General features: G+C 34.1%; 1 non-coding gene across 1 annotated transcript; it reads right to left on the minus strand.

Annotated features, from left to right (window-relative positions):
- Nucleotides 1-8,517: 8,517 nt before the first annotated feature.
- Nucleotides 8,518-8,624, minus strand: LOC140038192 (small nucleolar RNA R71). The gene has a single exon (XR_011841987.1). It is a non-coding gene; the product is annotated as a small nucleolar RNA R71 (small nucleolar RNA).
- Nucleotides 8,625-17,383: the final 8,759 nt, after the last annotated feature.

The raw sequence follows: 17,383 nt of genomic DNA on the forward strand, positions 1-17,383 counted from the left end.
TTTAAAACCTTGACTTAATTCTATATTAACTCTTCACACATGTTAACAAGTGATATGTTATTAATGTTTTTTTGTTTTTTTGAAAATAACTGACATATCCGTTCACACAGAGTTAATATTACATGGTCCTGGTGGAAACAGCCAAGTCATGTGCTCTACCCTATGTTTTCAGAATCGGACCAGGTATCGACTCGGTCAAACTCAGGAGTCAGGGGTCAATGGGTTCAATCGGATTCGATAGGGGTTGAACAGGATGACGTCAAAAATAAAAATTATTTAAAAATTAAAATATTATATGTAAAATACCTAATAACATGTTAATATTAATAAAGGTATATTCATATATATTTGACGTTTCAAATATATTTAACAAGAAAATACAAAGAAATTAGAACAATCAAGTAGCAATTTATATTATTTAATGAGCATTAACAAGTTTAGAATTAAAATTATGGACTTAATTGAAAAATTACACCAAACTTTAAGAAAATATTGATAAAGTATGAAATATTTGAGGTATATTAATAATTTTTAACAATCTAGGGATCAGAACATAATATTAGAAAAGTTTGAGTTTTTTTTTAAATGCTGATTGAACCGGAAAATTCGGTTTTTTTCAGTCAAACCCGATTTTGACCGAATTTTTACTTACCCGATTTTTTAGCATAACTCGGACCGAATACTTGGCCGGTTCCCGGTTCGATCGATCGAACCGGCCAGTCCGGTCTGAGTTTTAAAACATAGGCTCTACCTACAAATATTCTATCAACTTTAACTATATAAAGCTTATAAAGGAAAGAAGATAACATGATGATGTCCTTCAAAATAGAGACAACAGCCAAAGGAGCGGCTGGAATATTAGCTAAGTACTCCAGAAGTAGAAGACAATCTGTAGTAGTGGTGACAACTGATGATGCATAATTGAACTATGTAAAGGATCATAGCCAGCTAAGTGGGCTGAGACATGCTTGAGCCTCTATCTGCAATATAAATTGACTGAGTATGTGAATGCAACACATAGCCTTGTATGTCCTAAACGATCCACGCAATGGCGACTTTAGTAAGAATAGATTTAGGATGAAAGGCTTCATCAATGAGAACCATAAGATGTGAGTCATCAGGTATTTTATTACCAAGCTGGAAAAAGAGATGTTTGTTTTTATTACTTCCAAAACTTCATGGCACCTTGGAGATATTTACTCCAAAAGTGGTTCAGTCTTCGTCCAAGAACTATAAGAATAGGCCATATGAGATGACGAATGTAAAATTGCATTACCATCTCATTGATATGACGCATTTATGATGAGCACATTGACATGGATTTACAAGATTCATTTTATTATTCAACACGATGATACAAATAACATATTAATTATTTATGACATCATGGGTCAATAGCACTTCAAAACGATTAGCCAAACAATTGAACCAATAATCTTTGACCTAATAAGATTTTTGATTTAATGAACAGATTGGGTTTTAAAACCTTAGTTTAATTCTACATTAACACTTCACATATGTAAACAAGTGATATGTTGTTAATGTGTGATGATCAATAGACATGCTTGCCAACAATGCCTTTCCACTTGGTAAGGGGCCACTCAGTCATTAAGACCAACATTGCCATTTCTTTCAAAGAGTATCACCCTCTTACTTGTCTATAAATAACTCTATAACTAATAATCATCCATTAGCATATATAACACTCTCTTTTTAATCTACCTACTTTATTTTTGTGGACTTAAGCATTGAAGTGACCCAGGATATACTACTCCATTTTGCACTCTCCTAGCTTTTGTCTTGTTGTTCTATTTGAGAAGGGCCCTCATCAGTAGGAATGGACGGAAAAGAGTTTGGAAGGAAACTGAAATTCAAACACACTAAAAGTTTCAACATTTTGGAACATAGTGCCAAGTAAAAAAAAAAAAGTAAAAGAATCTGTATCATTTACTGCAGTTGTCTTTGGATTTGAATTGCCATGTGATTCACTAAAAGAAAATAGTTGCATTAATGGATAGCTTTTCAAAATGGAGAAGAATTTCCTTTAGAATTCAGAGTAACAAAATATGTTGAAAAAACACTTTAACACTTTTTGTGATATGATGTATATGAGACAAAAGGGTAGTTAGAAAGATAAAAAAAATGGTTGAAAAATGTGGTATGAAAAGATAATTTAAGTTACAAATCTAGAATCATGAAAAGATATAAAATCCTACCCAAAAAAAAAAAGAAAGAAAGCATAATATGACTGTATCTAGCTCTATGTCCTTAAACTTGTGTGTAGACAAGATTTTGGGCAACTTTGTGAGTATTTTAGCAATATCCTGGAGGAGTCAAATTTGGAAGCTTTCCTCCATTATTAAGGCTAAAATTTCCAAGGATAACCAATGACTAAAGCTTTGTCAAAAATTTAAAGTTTGTTCTATGAAGTTCTTAAATTTCACATTCCGTACACATACTAGTTATTTAGGAAAGAATTAGAGTTCTTATTAGGGATTCCCTAACATACATTCCACCAACAATTCCATTTGAATAGCAAATTTTGACCATAGTTTTTTCAAATAATTTCTAAAAATAATTTTTAAAAAACTTTTTCCATTCTTTCAATCACCTTTTAACGGATCTTCTTTAGTGTGGTATAGCAGTTTTTACCACGAAAATGGTATTACACTACTAAAGCAGTACGATATGTATTGATTGGTCACATCAATTTGATACGCATTGAGGTTGCTGAAGGAGCCCATTAGGGGGGTTGCAAATTCGAGGTCAGTTAGTGTAATAAACTTGTATTAAGAAGACCCACATTGTGCATGATTAGTTGAGTAGGACTGATTAGCATAAAATAAGCAAGGTATGTAGGGAATAATAAAGAAAGTTGGCATGAAAATAAATATGGTAAAAATATTAGATTCATCAGTTTCAATAATATATTTGCCTTCATTATTCTGCAATATTATCATGTTCTTCACTGTCAATAACATTTCAAATTTTCAACTTGATAAAAATTAGCTAATTGCTTAATCTATATTGAACTGGTTCTAATCTTTATCATGACATATTGATTTCTCTTATTTTAGGAAAAAGATGAATGAATTAGTATATTTTCTTTCTACAATGTTGCTAAATGCAAAATATAAAGAATTTTTATGTAGATATGTACATATGCAACTCTAAATCTTAACGGATTAGCTTTGATTCAAACAACAAATTTGGAATTCCATATGCACCATGCATTTGTAAACCTAACGAATTCCAATTAGATTGGAGGTTACAATTTAGCATGTTTTCTGAATTAGCCAATTTCACTATTTATTCTTTGATTCCTAATGGTTATGAAAGATGCTTGAAATTGAAGATACCATGTGCAGGTATCAATTCAATCACAGGATCTCTTCTTGATGATATATTTCAGGTGTCAACTTTGCAAGAGTTATCCCTTCTAGGAAATGGAATATCAGGTCAGGTAAGTGAAGCCATTGGCAATCTTTCCGACCTCAAAATCGTTAAACTTTATGGCAATAATTTGGTAGGTTCAATTCCTCGAGAGATTGGGAGACTTTCCAATTTGGAACAGTTGTTTCTTCATGTAAACAAACTGAATGGCACTATTCCCTCAACACTGATGAATTGCACAGGACTCATAAAGCTGAATCTAAGGGTCAACCTTTTAACTTGAGAACTTTCTGCTCTCAATTTCTCCAAATTGTTGCAGCTTAGAAAAATTGATCAATTTCGCAGCAACTCACACTTTGTGTCGAGCTTTGTCCATGACGCGGTAGCCTTTTTAAGGAATTATTTCACGAATGATTCCAAAAAAAAAAAAACTAAGTACAAGATGCTATGATCTTAATTCAGAAAGTCACAAGAACCAAAAAAAAACTTCAGAGAAATTGGTAAATACCAAGAAAAATTGATAATAATTGATGAATGTCTGAATAACAAGGCCTGACTATGCCTATATTTATCATATAAGAATCCTAAAACAAACCAGAAATGAAATAACATGAAAATCCTAAATCCTAAGTGAATTAGGAAACAAAATAATATCAGAAAAGGAAACAACAATACTATATATTGCCAAAAGTCAACCATGTATAAAATGGTTCTTGAGTTTCTTGGCACGTTGTTACTTGTCCCAAGAGGATTGCTCAATTTGTTCCATATCAGTCCATCCCGCTTGAGAAGAACTCAACCTCGAGTGATCTTCCAAATCAGGATACTTAGGAACATTGGAAAATGGATGAAACAAAGACAAATCTGCCACATTAAAAGTCTTAGAAATACCACAAAATTAGGCAAATCCACTACATAGGCATTTAGATTTATCTTTTGCAAAAGCTTATAAGGCCTTCGTTTCAATTTATGATACTTGTCAATCGAAAACCTCTCTTTATGCAAGAAAACCATCATCTCATCACCAACCTCAAATTTCAGTGCACGGCGATGCTTGTCCACTGCGGCCTTAAACTTTGCATTAGTTTCTTCCAATTTCGCCTTCACCTCTTCTTGAATAACCTTCATGTCTTTTGCCATTTTTTCCACTATTGTACTATAACCCAAAATATTTGGTAATTTCACCAAGTCCTACGCATGTCTAGCAGATTGGACATACATAATAGAGAAAGGTGATTTACCAGTAGAACTATGAACTGTGCTGTTGAAGGCAAACTCTACTTGAGGTAGTGCATGATCCCAATCTTTTGGATGTTCACCACAAATACATCGCACCAAATTCCCTAAGGTATGATTGACAACTTTCGTTTGGCCATCCCTTTGAGGATGAGCGGTACTACTAAAATTCAAGGAAGTGTCAAACATCTTCCACAAAGTCAACCAAAAATGGCTCAAGAACTTGGTATCATGATCAGAAGTAATAGACTTGGGCATCCCATGTAAACGCACCACTTCACGAAAGAACAGTCAGGCAATATGAGAAGCATCCGAAGTCTTTCGACATGGAATGAAGTGTACCATTTTTGAAAATCGATCCACCACTACAAAAACTGAGTCCACCACTCTTTGTGTACGTGGCAATCCAAGGACAAAATCCATGGATAAATCTTTCCAAATACCCTCAGGTACTGGCAGAAATGTATACAATCCAGTATTTTGAGATTGACCCTTCGCAACCTGACAAGTATAGCACTTGCATACAAACCCATGCATATCTCGTTTTTGTTGGGGCCAATAATAACGGGACTCAAGACTTGAGGTAGCCTTGCTCGCTCCCAAATTACCACTTAGACCTCCCACATGCAAGTCACGATTCAACTTTTCACGTAAAAAAAATGAGGGATAGAGAGACGATTATATTTAAAAAGGAAACCATCATAAATATGGAAGTCATCTTGCAGTGTTTTTGACTTACACGTAGTCCAAGTCTCCTTAAAATGATCATCTTCTGTATAAAGATCCTTAAGCACTTCAAACACCGCGACTTCTTGACTCATAGTCATTGGCAAAGTCGCTTGCCTGTGTAAAGCATTAGCGACCTTATTTTGTTGTCTAACCTTATGCTTCAACATGAAAGGGAAATGCTGTAGGTACACAATCCAATACGCATGCATCTTGCTAATTTGCTTTTGACTATTGATGTACTTTAAGGCTTGATGATTCATGTAAAGTACGAATTGATTTGGGATCAAAGAATACTCCCAATGCCTCAAAGTATGCACAACAACATATAACTCTTGCTCGTACATCGACTACTTCTGATGAGCATCACTTAGTTTCTCACTAAGAAAGCCATGGGCTGATCTTCTTGTGATAATACCGCTCTAATGCCGATGATAAGTAAATAATTTACATTGATTTCATTTGATAAAATGCAAGTTTTGTTGTGTTTTTAGGGGTTGATAGCCATGTTTAAGCCCTTTTAGTGCAAAATTTCTTCAAGTGTTACTTCATAAACTAAATGTGCAAAATGAGTGGATTAATGCATAAACATATGGTATTTCATAGGTAATTGGTGCATGAAACACTCTCTCTACTTGAAGCAGATGCAATGCACTTTATGGAGACTAACTTGTAAGTGGAACAAGAAGAGGAAGTTGCACGAAAAAGGAAGAGAATTAAAGCCGAAAATAGAGGAGATGGATCTGAGTTCAGATCCATTCTCAAAGGCCACATATCCAAGCCCTCGTCTATGATTCTGGAGAAGTTGATCCGAGAGCAGAGGATCCGAGCTCGGATCCATATGGAATAAGCCTCGGACCTTGTTGCAAGAAAAATGAAAGAAAATGGAGAAGTTGATCCGAGCTCAGATCTATGTGGAAACCCTCGAATCTTAGGCCTTAGATCTTTCTCTTTCCTCTATAATTTACAGAACAACTTGTGTACATTTCACATATACTTTTTGACTCTTGTTTCACAACAATTTTTGACTGGAAGTTGGCAAAGCATCTTGTACACTTGAAAAAGGAATATTGGAGATTCCAATAAAGGGCATTTTTGGAACAAGAAGTAAAGAAACAAGTAGAAAAGCACATTATTGAAGAGAAAGGAGGTGTGAAAAAAAAAGATAGAGAAGACAAGATAAAGAACTCTTCTTCCTTTTCTCTCTAGCTTAGCATGGATATAATGTTAGATCCAGTTTTCATTTCTATTGAAGAACTTAAAGAACTCTTGATGTATTAAAGGATTTTTTATGGAAATGAGGATGATGGAGCTTGAAGATCATGTTTTTTTATTTGAATGAGTATTCCTTCCTCTTTAGTCTCTTTATTTGTCTCACTAATGCTTTGTTACATTAGAGATATGAGTTTTGTTGTTAAATATACCATGTCTAGCTAAATTTTTTTGTTCTGGGATAGATGAAGCTATTTGTGCCTTGATTATGGTTGAATGGAATTGATTATTGCTACATCTTGTACTTGCTATTTCATTTATTCATGATTTAACACTTGTGAATGTTTGATCATCATTTACAAGCCATTTTAGTTGTTGTTAATTTATGAAAATATAATGAAAAATGAATGAATGGAACCTGAAGAAGAGCAGAGCTTCTCCCGTGGAGGCCAATTGTGTATTTTGTCCGCCCCAGCATCGGGTGCTTGGATGGGGGCCTCCCCATGATTCGAACCCTGGTCCTTGTGTATAAGGGTCTTGGGGTTGAAGTCCTGGTACCACTTGAGCTGCCTTTTTTGAAGAGCTCAAGTGGTACCAGGACTTCAACCCCAAGACCCTTATACACAAGGACCAGGGTTCGAATCTTGGGGAGGCCCCCCTCCAAGCACCCGATGCTGGGGCGGACAAAATACACAATTGGCCTCCACGGGGGAAGCTCTGCGCTTCTTCAGAACCTAAAAAGTAGACACACGAAAGTAGTGGTGCACTTAGGTGGATGTTTATTACATTTCTAGTGCTATATCTGGTTTATACTTGAGATTTTACCATGAAAGTAGGAAAACCCTAGTGTAGACTAAGTTTGGTTCATTAGCGAAAGCAAGTTCCGTTGGCTTGAGTGAAATGTACCCTTAGCAAGACAAGAGTATGTGTGATAATTAGCTAATTCATCCATGATTAGGTACTTTTAGTGGATTCTATACCCTAGAACATTAGTATTTAGTTGAGTTACTGCGAGTTATTAACTTGTATTGTATTACATTAGCATTTAGCTAATTAAACTAGTTAAAATTCTTGATAAGTTTAAATAATAGAGCGAGCAAAAAGTCTTAGTAATTCATAGCTGATTTTCCTGTGGGATCGATCCTAATTTCCTTATATACTACAATTCACAACCCATGCACTTACACTTACAGTTAACGAGGGATTAGGTTAAAATTTAGAGCACAGGTCTAGTCCTCGTCAAATTTTTGGTGCCATAGCTAGGGAATGACGGTAATATTAAGGCTAAGTGAGCTTTATCAATCTAAACATTGTGTTATATTGTGAATATTTTTTATTTAGTAGACAGAGTAGTTATTTATTTTGCTTCACTTTGTTTGTTTTGTTGTGATAAAATTTTTTGTATTTTGATCTTTGTGGTGCTTGCAACCACGCTCTATGCTCAACAATTCCATTGGATCCAAAAATTGAAAGGGCTCTAAGGCGACAACAAAGGCAAGCACTACCAAAAACTGTGGAAATTCAAGGAGAAGGAGAAGTAACAATTGAACTCCCACCAATTGAACCTATGACTGAAGAAATGGATAGAAGAGCATTATAGACTTCGCGTTATCAGGAGGTGATGGTTTGCAAACAAACATAGTGAGACCTACGGTAAATGCTAATAATTTTGAAATTAAACCATCTCTTATACAAATGGTGCAATAATCTCACTATGGAGGTAATGCTACCGAAGACCTAAATTCTCATTTGTCCATATTCTTAGAAATTTGTGATACAATAAAGTTTAACGGTGTTAATGATGATGCAATTAAGTTTAGATTGTTTCCATTCTCACTAAAGGACAAAGCCAAGGTTTGCTTACAATCTCATTCTCCAAATACTTTTATCACTTAGGCGGAGTTATCTAAAACTTTTCTTAATAAGTTCTTTCTACCTGACAAAACTGCTAAATTTCGTATGGATATAACTAGTTTCTCTCAACGGGAAGGAGAGACATTGTACGAAACTTGGGAGCGTTATCGGGAATTACAACGAAAACGTCCCCATCATGGTCTCTCCGATTGACTCATAGTCCAAACATTTTACAATGGACTCACTTATCTGATGAAGACACATGTAGATGCAGCAGCAACAGGAGTTTTGATGGGTAAGTCGGCCGAGAAAACTTAACAATTAATTGAAAAAATGGCTACCAATAATTACCAATGGTCCGATGAACAAGATAATACAAGAAGACCCGCAAGTATGCTTGAAGTAGATACATTGAATATGTTAAGTGCAAAGATGGATAATGTGGTTAAGATACTTAATAAGCAAGTTGGTTCTAGTTCTAACCAAAGAGTAATTGTTGCGTGTTGTACTATCTGTGGAGGAGATCATGATGATTCTATATGTGCGAGCATTGACAGGTTCAATATCTCAACAATTACAACCGTCCACTCCAAAACAATCCATACTCCAATATTTATAATTTGGGGTGGTGAAATCATCCAAACTTTGGATGGAAGGATCAACTGAACCAACCAAGACCCAACGAATCCACTGAACTTTTAACCAAAACAACCACTTACGGAATCTAAGCTGACTTGGGAGTTGGCAATTGAGAAACTAGCGAATGCATCTAATAATAAAATTGAAAAGTTAGCTAGCGCCACTACTCAACTGTTTGAAAGAATTGATGGTAAGATAGATCAACTCACAAATATATATAGGAATATTGAAGTCCAATTAGGCCAAATAGCCAATGCTATCAACAATAGGAACCAAGGGGAGTTACCTAGTAAAACTGAGGTGAATCTAAGGGAGCATATGAAGGGTATAACCCTCTGTAGTGGTAACGAATTGAGTGAGCCACCTGTTGTTGAGAGAATGAGAGAAGATGAGAGTAAAAAAAATAAGTAGAGGAGTGAGCTATTTGAAGAGAGAAAGAAAAGTAAAGGGAATGATGAAATGGAAGTGATCGAGCCATCGGGGGCTGAGATGATGTCAATTTCTCCACCAGTTCCATTTCCACATAGATTGAAGCCATCAAGAGTTGACAAAGAACTTGAGAAATTTGTCAACATTTTTAAACAATTACATATTAACATTCAATTTGTTGATGCTATTTTGCAGATTCCTTTGTACGTAAAGTTTTTCAAGAAGTTAATGACAAAGAAGAGAAATTAGAGGATACCGAGACTATTGTATTAACAGAGGAATGCAGTACATCATACAAAACAAATTGCCACCAAAGTTGAAAAATCCGAGGAGTTTCACGATTTCTTGCACTATTGGTAATGTAGAGTTCTCTAAAACACTATGTGATCTTGATGCTAGTGTTTCATTGATTCCTTTAACTGTAGTTAGGCAATTGGGGTTGAAAGAATTAAAATATACTAACATCTCTTTACAGTTGGCTGACAGGTCTATTAGACATCCCTTGAATATATTGGAAAATGTGCTTATTAAAGTATAAAAATTTATCATTCCCATTGATTTTATTGTTTTAGATATGGAGGAGGATGTTAATATATCCATTATCTTTGATAGACTACTTCTGACCACTGCAGTTACTATAATAGATGTTAAACGTGGTAAATTCAACTTCCAAATCGGTGAAGAGGAGGTGGAGTTTGATTTGAGTAAAGTAGAAAAGTATTCCTCTTTTACTGATCATGTTTATTCCATTGGCATATGTGTTAAATTGACACTAGAGATGAGTCGAGTTAATCTTGACTATGACTCTCTTGAACTTTGTCTCAATGTTGCAGTCACAGGTCTCTTACAAAATGAACAATGCATACAAAGATTTAGGGATGATCAAGGGGCTTCCTCCACCATCTTATGAACAAACTCCATGGCTTGAGTTTAAGCCGCTTCCAATCACCTCAAATATGTATTTCTTGAAGAAAAAGAGACATTGCCGATGATTGTCAATGCCGCCCTTAATGAGGAGCAACTTGACAAACTTTTACGAGTTTTGAGGAAGCATCCAAAGGTTTTAGGATGGACAATTTTCGACATCAAGGGCATTAGTCCAACCATTTATATGCATCGAATTTTATTGGAAGAAGATGCTAAGCCAGTGATTGAAACTCAACGAAAGTTAAATCCCAATATAAAGGAAATGGTAAGGGTAGAAATCCTTAAATGACTTGATGCAGGTATAATTTTTTCGATCTCTAATAGTGTTTGAATTTTTTCTATTCATGTTGTGCCTAAAAAGGGAGGAATAACTATAGTATGTGGTAAAAATAATGAAATGATTCCTTCTAAAGTTCTAGTTGGATGGAGAATTTGTATTGATTATAGAAAATTCAATGCGACTACTAGAAAAGATCATTTTTTTTCTTCTTTTTGTTGATCAAATTATAGAAAGATTGGCGGGATATGACTTTTATTATTTTTTGGATAGTTTTTCAGGATATAATCAAATAGTCATTGCACCAGACGATCAAGAGAAAACCACATTTATTTGTCCTTACAGCACCTTTGCATTTCGAAAAATGCCATTTGGATCGTGCAATGCATCTACCACTTTCCAACGATGCATGATGGTAATTTTTTTCGATTGTAATGAGAAAATCATGAAAATTTTTATGTATGACTTCTCTGTATTTGGATCTATTTATAATCATTGTCTTAACAATTTAGATCTAATTTTGTAGAGATGTGAAGAGACAAATCTTGTACTCAATTGGGAAAAATGTCACTTCATGGTTTGTGAGAGTATTGTTCTAGGCCATAAGATTTCTTCAAAAGGTGTCGAAGTGGATCAAGCAAAAGTGGAAGTGATTGAGAGAATACCTCCACCAACCAATGTGAAAGGCATTCGAAACTTTCTTGGACATACGGGGTTCTATCAGCGATTTATAAGGGTTTTTCCAAACTTGCTAGGCCTCTATGTGATTTACTTGCCAAAGATGTTCCTTTTCACTTTAATGATGAATGTCCATTTGCTTTTAATAGGTTGAAGAAGGAACTTGTTTTCGTACCCATAATAATATCACCAAATTGAAGTTTACCGTTTTAATTGATGTGTGAAACTAGTAATTTTGCGGTAGGAGCTGTTCTTGGACAAAAGTATGATAAGAGATTTCATGTCATTTACTATGCAAGTAAAATGCTTAATGAGATTCAAATCAATTATGAGGCAACAAAAAAAGAGTTACTTGCAGTGATATTTGCATTAGATAAATTTAGATCTTATCTAGTGGGATCTAAAGTCATTGTCTACACCGATCATGCGGCTCTTAAATATCTTTTAAATAAGAAAAATGCAAAGTCTCGACTAATTCGATGGATTTTATTATTGCAGAAATTTGATTTGGAAATCAAAAATAAAAAGGGATCTGAGAATCTAGTTGTAGATCATCTTTCTAGACTGAAGAACACCCCACAAGAAGACCAAATTCCTATTAAAGAAGAGTTTCCAGATGAGTTCTTATTGGTTGTTCAAAAGTCACCATGGTATGCCGATTTAGTCAATTTTGTGGTTAGTGAATTGCTATCAAGTGATTTAAATAGCATCTCAGCTTCAAATACATGTTATTATCAAATACATATTAATCTACTTCATTATTACAGGGTACCCTTGACTGCAAAGCAATAGAGGAAAGCATTAACAGCTCCATGATTGTTTGCTTCGTCAAAAAGACCAAACAATCATATGCAATGACGGAGCCAAAGGCGCTTATGGGGGCCATAGCCCCCCAAGTTTTGAAAATTTTCATTTATAGTATGTAAATATATATGTGTAAAACAAAGTTGACCCGCCCTAATTTTTTACAATTTTAGTTTATATGTGTGTGTGTGTGTGTGTGTGTGAATTAATTTTTCTTCAAAAAATTTATTTATTTTTTATATGCCTTTATAATTAAAGTTAATATTTGATGTTTTTAAATGTCATATATTTAAATAGATGGAAATTATTTTGAACATAGTATATTAAAAAATTTTTGTTAGAAAAATTTTGGCTCCCCTAGGAAAAAAAAATCCTAGCTCCGTCGCTACCATATCCATCATCCTCACTGAAAAGTATACAACTATTATAGCGCACAAGCTGAACTTGGGAGAAATTGAAACCAGAGGACTGCCACAAATATATTCTGATGCTAAGAGTTCAAGAGCAGCAGAAACAGCAACAATGCATGCTAAGTTGACAACAGTACCAACTGAAAACACTACAACTTCATCTGGAGGTCATGACAACAAACTTGAGACAGAACTCCTCACTACACTGAAAATAACAAAAATCCCTACCAAGAAACAAAAGACCACTGCTGAAAAAGTGAAGGAAAAAGACGACATGGCCAAACAGAATTAATAGCCACTAATTCCTTCACCTTTTTGCCAGCCAGCACACTTTTGCAGATTCAATGATCTAAACTCCAGCTCTTAAGCCATAGTTTTTGCAATGTATATTTTGGAGATTCACTGATGTCCACTGAGGTTCTTAACTGCCAACTTTTGACATCTGCGAACAATAGATGTAAAACACTTTTGCTATCATAACAATGCCATCCTATTAACCAACACTCAAATGTTGTTACCTTCCCAAATTCACTCATCTCAACTACGCCTCTTCTAACAATATGAATTTCCTCATTCTTATTAAATGTTTCCTGATTCTTATTAAATATAATCCAAAACTTTCCTCCTCAATTTCTTAACAAAATCAACCTTTACATATATGCACAGGCACCACCGCCCGCGCATCGCTCAGATACCACCCCAAGAGTAGAGATATGATGATCCCTCGACCTAGGTTCAATTCTTTCAATGAACTGAGTACAACTTCCTTGTTTGGATGATTGGGATTTCTTGCTAAATGATTTTGAAAAAATCTCTTAAGCAGTCCTCCACCATGCACCTTTGCGTCTAAGAAACGCACTTATTTAGTAAGTGCTACAATAACATTCAAAAAACACGTTTAAAATACAAATTTCAAGATGGATAGTTTAAGATCGGCTTTTGTATTAGGGAAAAACGTATTAGAAAGTTTCAAGTCCGTAGGGTACAGTTGGAGGGGAAGAAAGGAATTTGGCAAAGTTTAGCTCAAAGAGAAGCTTGCTCGTAAACTATTTTAATAATAAACTTTTGATCCCTCATCTATTTCATGTATCAATTTATCCCTTGAACATTAAAAGGCACCAAAGTCAAATACTTTGGTTCATTCATTACTATTGTTATAGCAGACAGAATGAACAATATTTTTGTCCGCTAGAAATGAAGACATAACCCTAGTCAAACTCACAAAATATAACCCAAGTCAAGCTAGGTATTTTTTTGCAAATATCATATCAATAAGGCAAAATGGCCAATTTCATCCTTAAACTTTGTTGTGAGTGCCAATTTAGCCCCTAACTTTTATTTCTAATCAATTTGATACCTGACCTTATTTTGCAGTTTCAATCAAGGACTTCTGCGGTGGCACCACTACCAAAAACCAATCTGGCTCCTAATTGACTAATTAACTAATGGTATTATAGGACTGTCATTCACAAGACCGTAACAAAACAAATAAATTGTATAAAAAATCATTAGATAAAAGTTTTAAATTGTGTAAAAAATCGCAAGATAAAACTTTTTTAAAGTTTAATCTTGTTATTTTTTACACGATTTACTTGATTTATAATAATCTAATGAGTGACGTTCTCAAAGTACCCTTAATTAGTTGGTTAATTAGGAGTCAGATCGGTTTTAGGTGATGGCACCACCACGAAAGTCCTTAATTGGAACCGCAATGTAAGTTCACAAATCAATTCATCTAAGAATAAAAGTTAGGGGTTGAATCAATACTAGGGAAAAGGTTTATGGATGAATTGACTATTTTCCCTATCAAGAAAGACTTTTAGGGAATTTTGACAAAATAATAATTAATTAGGATAATTGCACATAGGTCTGTCAATTAGGCCATCTGAATCGGACTTTAACAAGATTAGATTCGATTCATACAGTTAGTACCACTTTTGAGTTTTCGATTATAAGTTTCGAGTTGATAAATGTGAATCTCATATTTGACTTATAAAATATTCAAGTTGTGAGTCTAATTCGAGTTTAGTTCAAACTCACTTATTGCTCATTAATTTTCTTAATATAAGTACTATAACTATTAAGTTCTAAAGCTAATTTAACATCCACAAGACCACAACATTAAAACTATACACGAACCAGTAACAGTTCATTAAAAAATATATAAGCCAAGAATTTTCAACAATAATATAGCCAATTAGTTCAAAGTATATGGAAAATAGTAATAAAAACATGGTCAACAGTCAATACATCTTCAAAGGTCCTCAATTTGCTTATCCCAAGATTTGTCCTTCTAAATCTTTTGATATAATTTTGTATATTTAATATTTCATATATATATTAATATATTTTGACGCATAACTCATAAGTATAAAGTATTATTATTATATATTTAGATATATAATTATATATCAAAATATGAATAGATTGTATATAATTATATATATAGATGCAAATTAAAGAGTCGGACCTATATTGTATTTGAGTCTAATAAGATCTAAACTTAGCTCACATTGAATTCGAACATAATATTTAGGTCCAAAGTAAGCCTAATTCAATGAAAGATTATGCTCATCGAACTTTTTTTGGGGCCAAACAAGTTGAGATCGAATTGGCCTAACCCCATTAAAAGTCCTAACTGCATATATATATATGTTTGTCCTCTATATATATATGATGATCTCTCGACCTAGGTTCAATTTTTTCAATGAAATGCTTTTTTGCTCTTTTCATTATATATTAAGTGCATTTCATGAACTTAGTACAACTTCCTTGTTTGGATGATTGGGATTTCTTGCTAACTCATTTTGAAAAAATCTCTTAAGAGTCCTCCACCATGCTCCTTTATATCTTAGAAACACACTTATTAGAAAGTGCTACACTAACTCTTTTTTAAAAAAAAAAAAAACGCTTAAAATACTTTCAAGACGGATAGTTTAAGATTGGCTTTTGTACTAGGAACAATGTACTAGAAAATTTTCTAGTCCTTAGAGTACAGTGGAAGGCGAATAAAGGAATTTGACAAAATTTAGCTCAAGAAGAAGTTGGCCCTAAACTCATTTAATAGTAAACTTTTGACCCCTCATCTATTTCATATATCAATTTGGCCCTTGAACATTAAAAAGCATCAAATTCAAATATGTTTCTTCATTTATTGCTATTGTTAGAGCAAATGGAATTAATGATATTTTTGTCCATATATAAATCAAATAATCAAGACTTAATAAGAGTAGTAGTAGATCATCATCTTCCTCAAATACCTCTCAAATTAGGACTTCTTGGCTCTTGATTTCCAAAGAAGAAGATGGATCAAGAGCGAGACAGTTCCAGGAGAGAACCTAACACCTCTTGTCTACCAATGTGGGTTGAGAAGCATTATAGGGACTTCATGGACAAGTTGGAACCCTAGCCGGAAACCTGCAAAATATCCTTTGCCTGGGGTATGATTGGTGAAAATGGTTGAATTTGAATTGGAAATTTGACATTCATGGCAATGTACCCTTTTCTAGGGCCAAGGATGCAAATTTTGGTAGTGGTTGAATGAAGAAATTTGTCATTGTTCAGTTGAGATCATACATGGTGTATTTCAAAGACTTGACAATAGAAAATCAAGTACAATTTGCTGAAGATTATGCAAATAGATGAGAGCGTAGAGCACGAATGGAGGCAAAAGTTCATTGTATGGAAGTTGATGTTAGAAAGCCTACTTCAAAGGGAAAGAAACTCTCGTGGCTCTTTGAATCACACGTGGTTCCATTCTAGTGGTAATATGACGTGGCTAAATGAAGGTCATTAGTCTTTATTGCAGTTAAAGGGAAGTGAAACGTAGTCGTGATGAGTCGTTGAATTTCGGGGATTTGAGGTAATGCATAGTTATTAAATCCGATGCAGGCACCAGCACAACGAGGAGACGATTCTACAAGCAGTGGTTTAACTACGGATCAACTAGTCGAATCAGTGGTACTATAATATAATATTATAATAATATAATGTCTTTTAAGTTATTAAAAACAATGGAATTTTTTACCTGCTGATTGAACAGGACCAATTTTTTATTTTTACGGGTGCAACTATCGATTAAGGTTTGGTTAAGCAACTTGTTTGCCGAGTCAATTGGTCGAACCACTGAGGTGGCCAGTTTAATAACTATGGTGTGATGTGCAATTTTGTGTCGTGTGAAAAGACCAATTATCATTGCAAATTGTCTTGTGCAATTTTTTGGCCTTTTTTTTCTAGCCCTGTTATGGGTAGTCAGATGAAAATAAGATGGATATGTTTAATTGGTAGTTCAGCCAAGGGATGCAATCAAGTCTAATTGAACTCGAGTAGTACACTCAAAATCAACTTGAGTTAAAAAACTTGGACTTTTGCTCGAGCTCGAGCTTGTCAAGCTTGGTTTTATTTTGCCTTATTCGATTTCGTACAAACCGAATCCAATTGAGCTCAATTCGGGCTCAATCAAGCCTAATCAAGTTTAAGAAATATAAATTTATATTTTATATAATTTTAAATAATGGATAAAATAGACATTTCATACTAATAAATTTAAAAATTTTTAAAAACATATATATATATATATATATATATATATATATATATATATATGAAACTCGATTAAGAACTCGAACTCAGTCAATCCGAGTTCAAGCAAATTCAAGTTCAAACCTTAATCAATCAAACTCGCAAGCTATTTGATTGAGCTTGACTCATTGCACCCCTAACTTAACCACAATCCCTCAGTACAACTAGGACGTATAACCTTTTTCAATTTTTGTCTAATTGCTGATCTCATGTAGAC

Source organism: Coffea arabica, chromosome 3c (assembly GCF_036785885.1).
Source record: "Coffea arabica cultivar ET-39 chromosome 3c, Coffea Arabica ET-39 HiFi, whole genome shotgun sequence".
In the NCBI taxonomy this organism is placed as follows: Eukaryota; Viridiplantae; Streptophyta; class Magnoliopsida; order Gentianales; family Rubiaceae; genus Coffea; species Coffea arabica.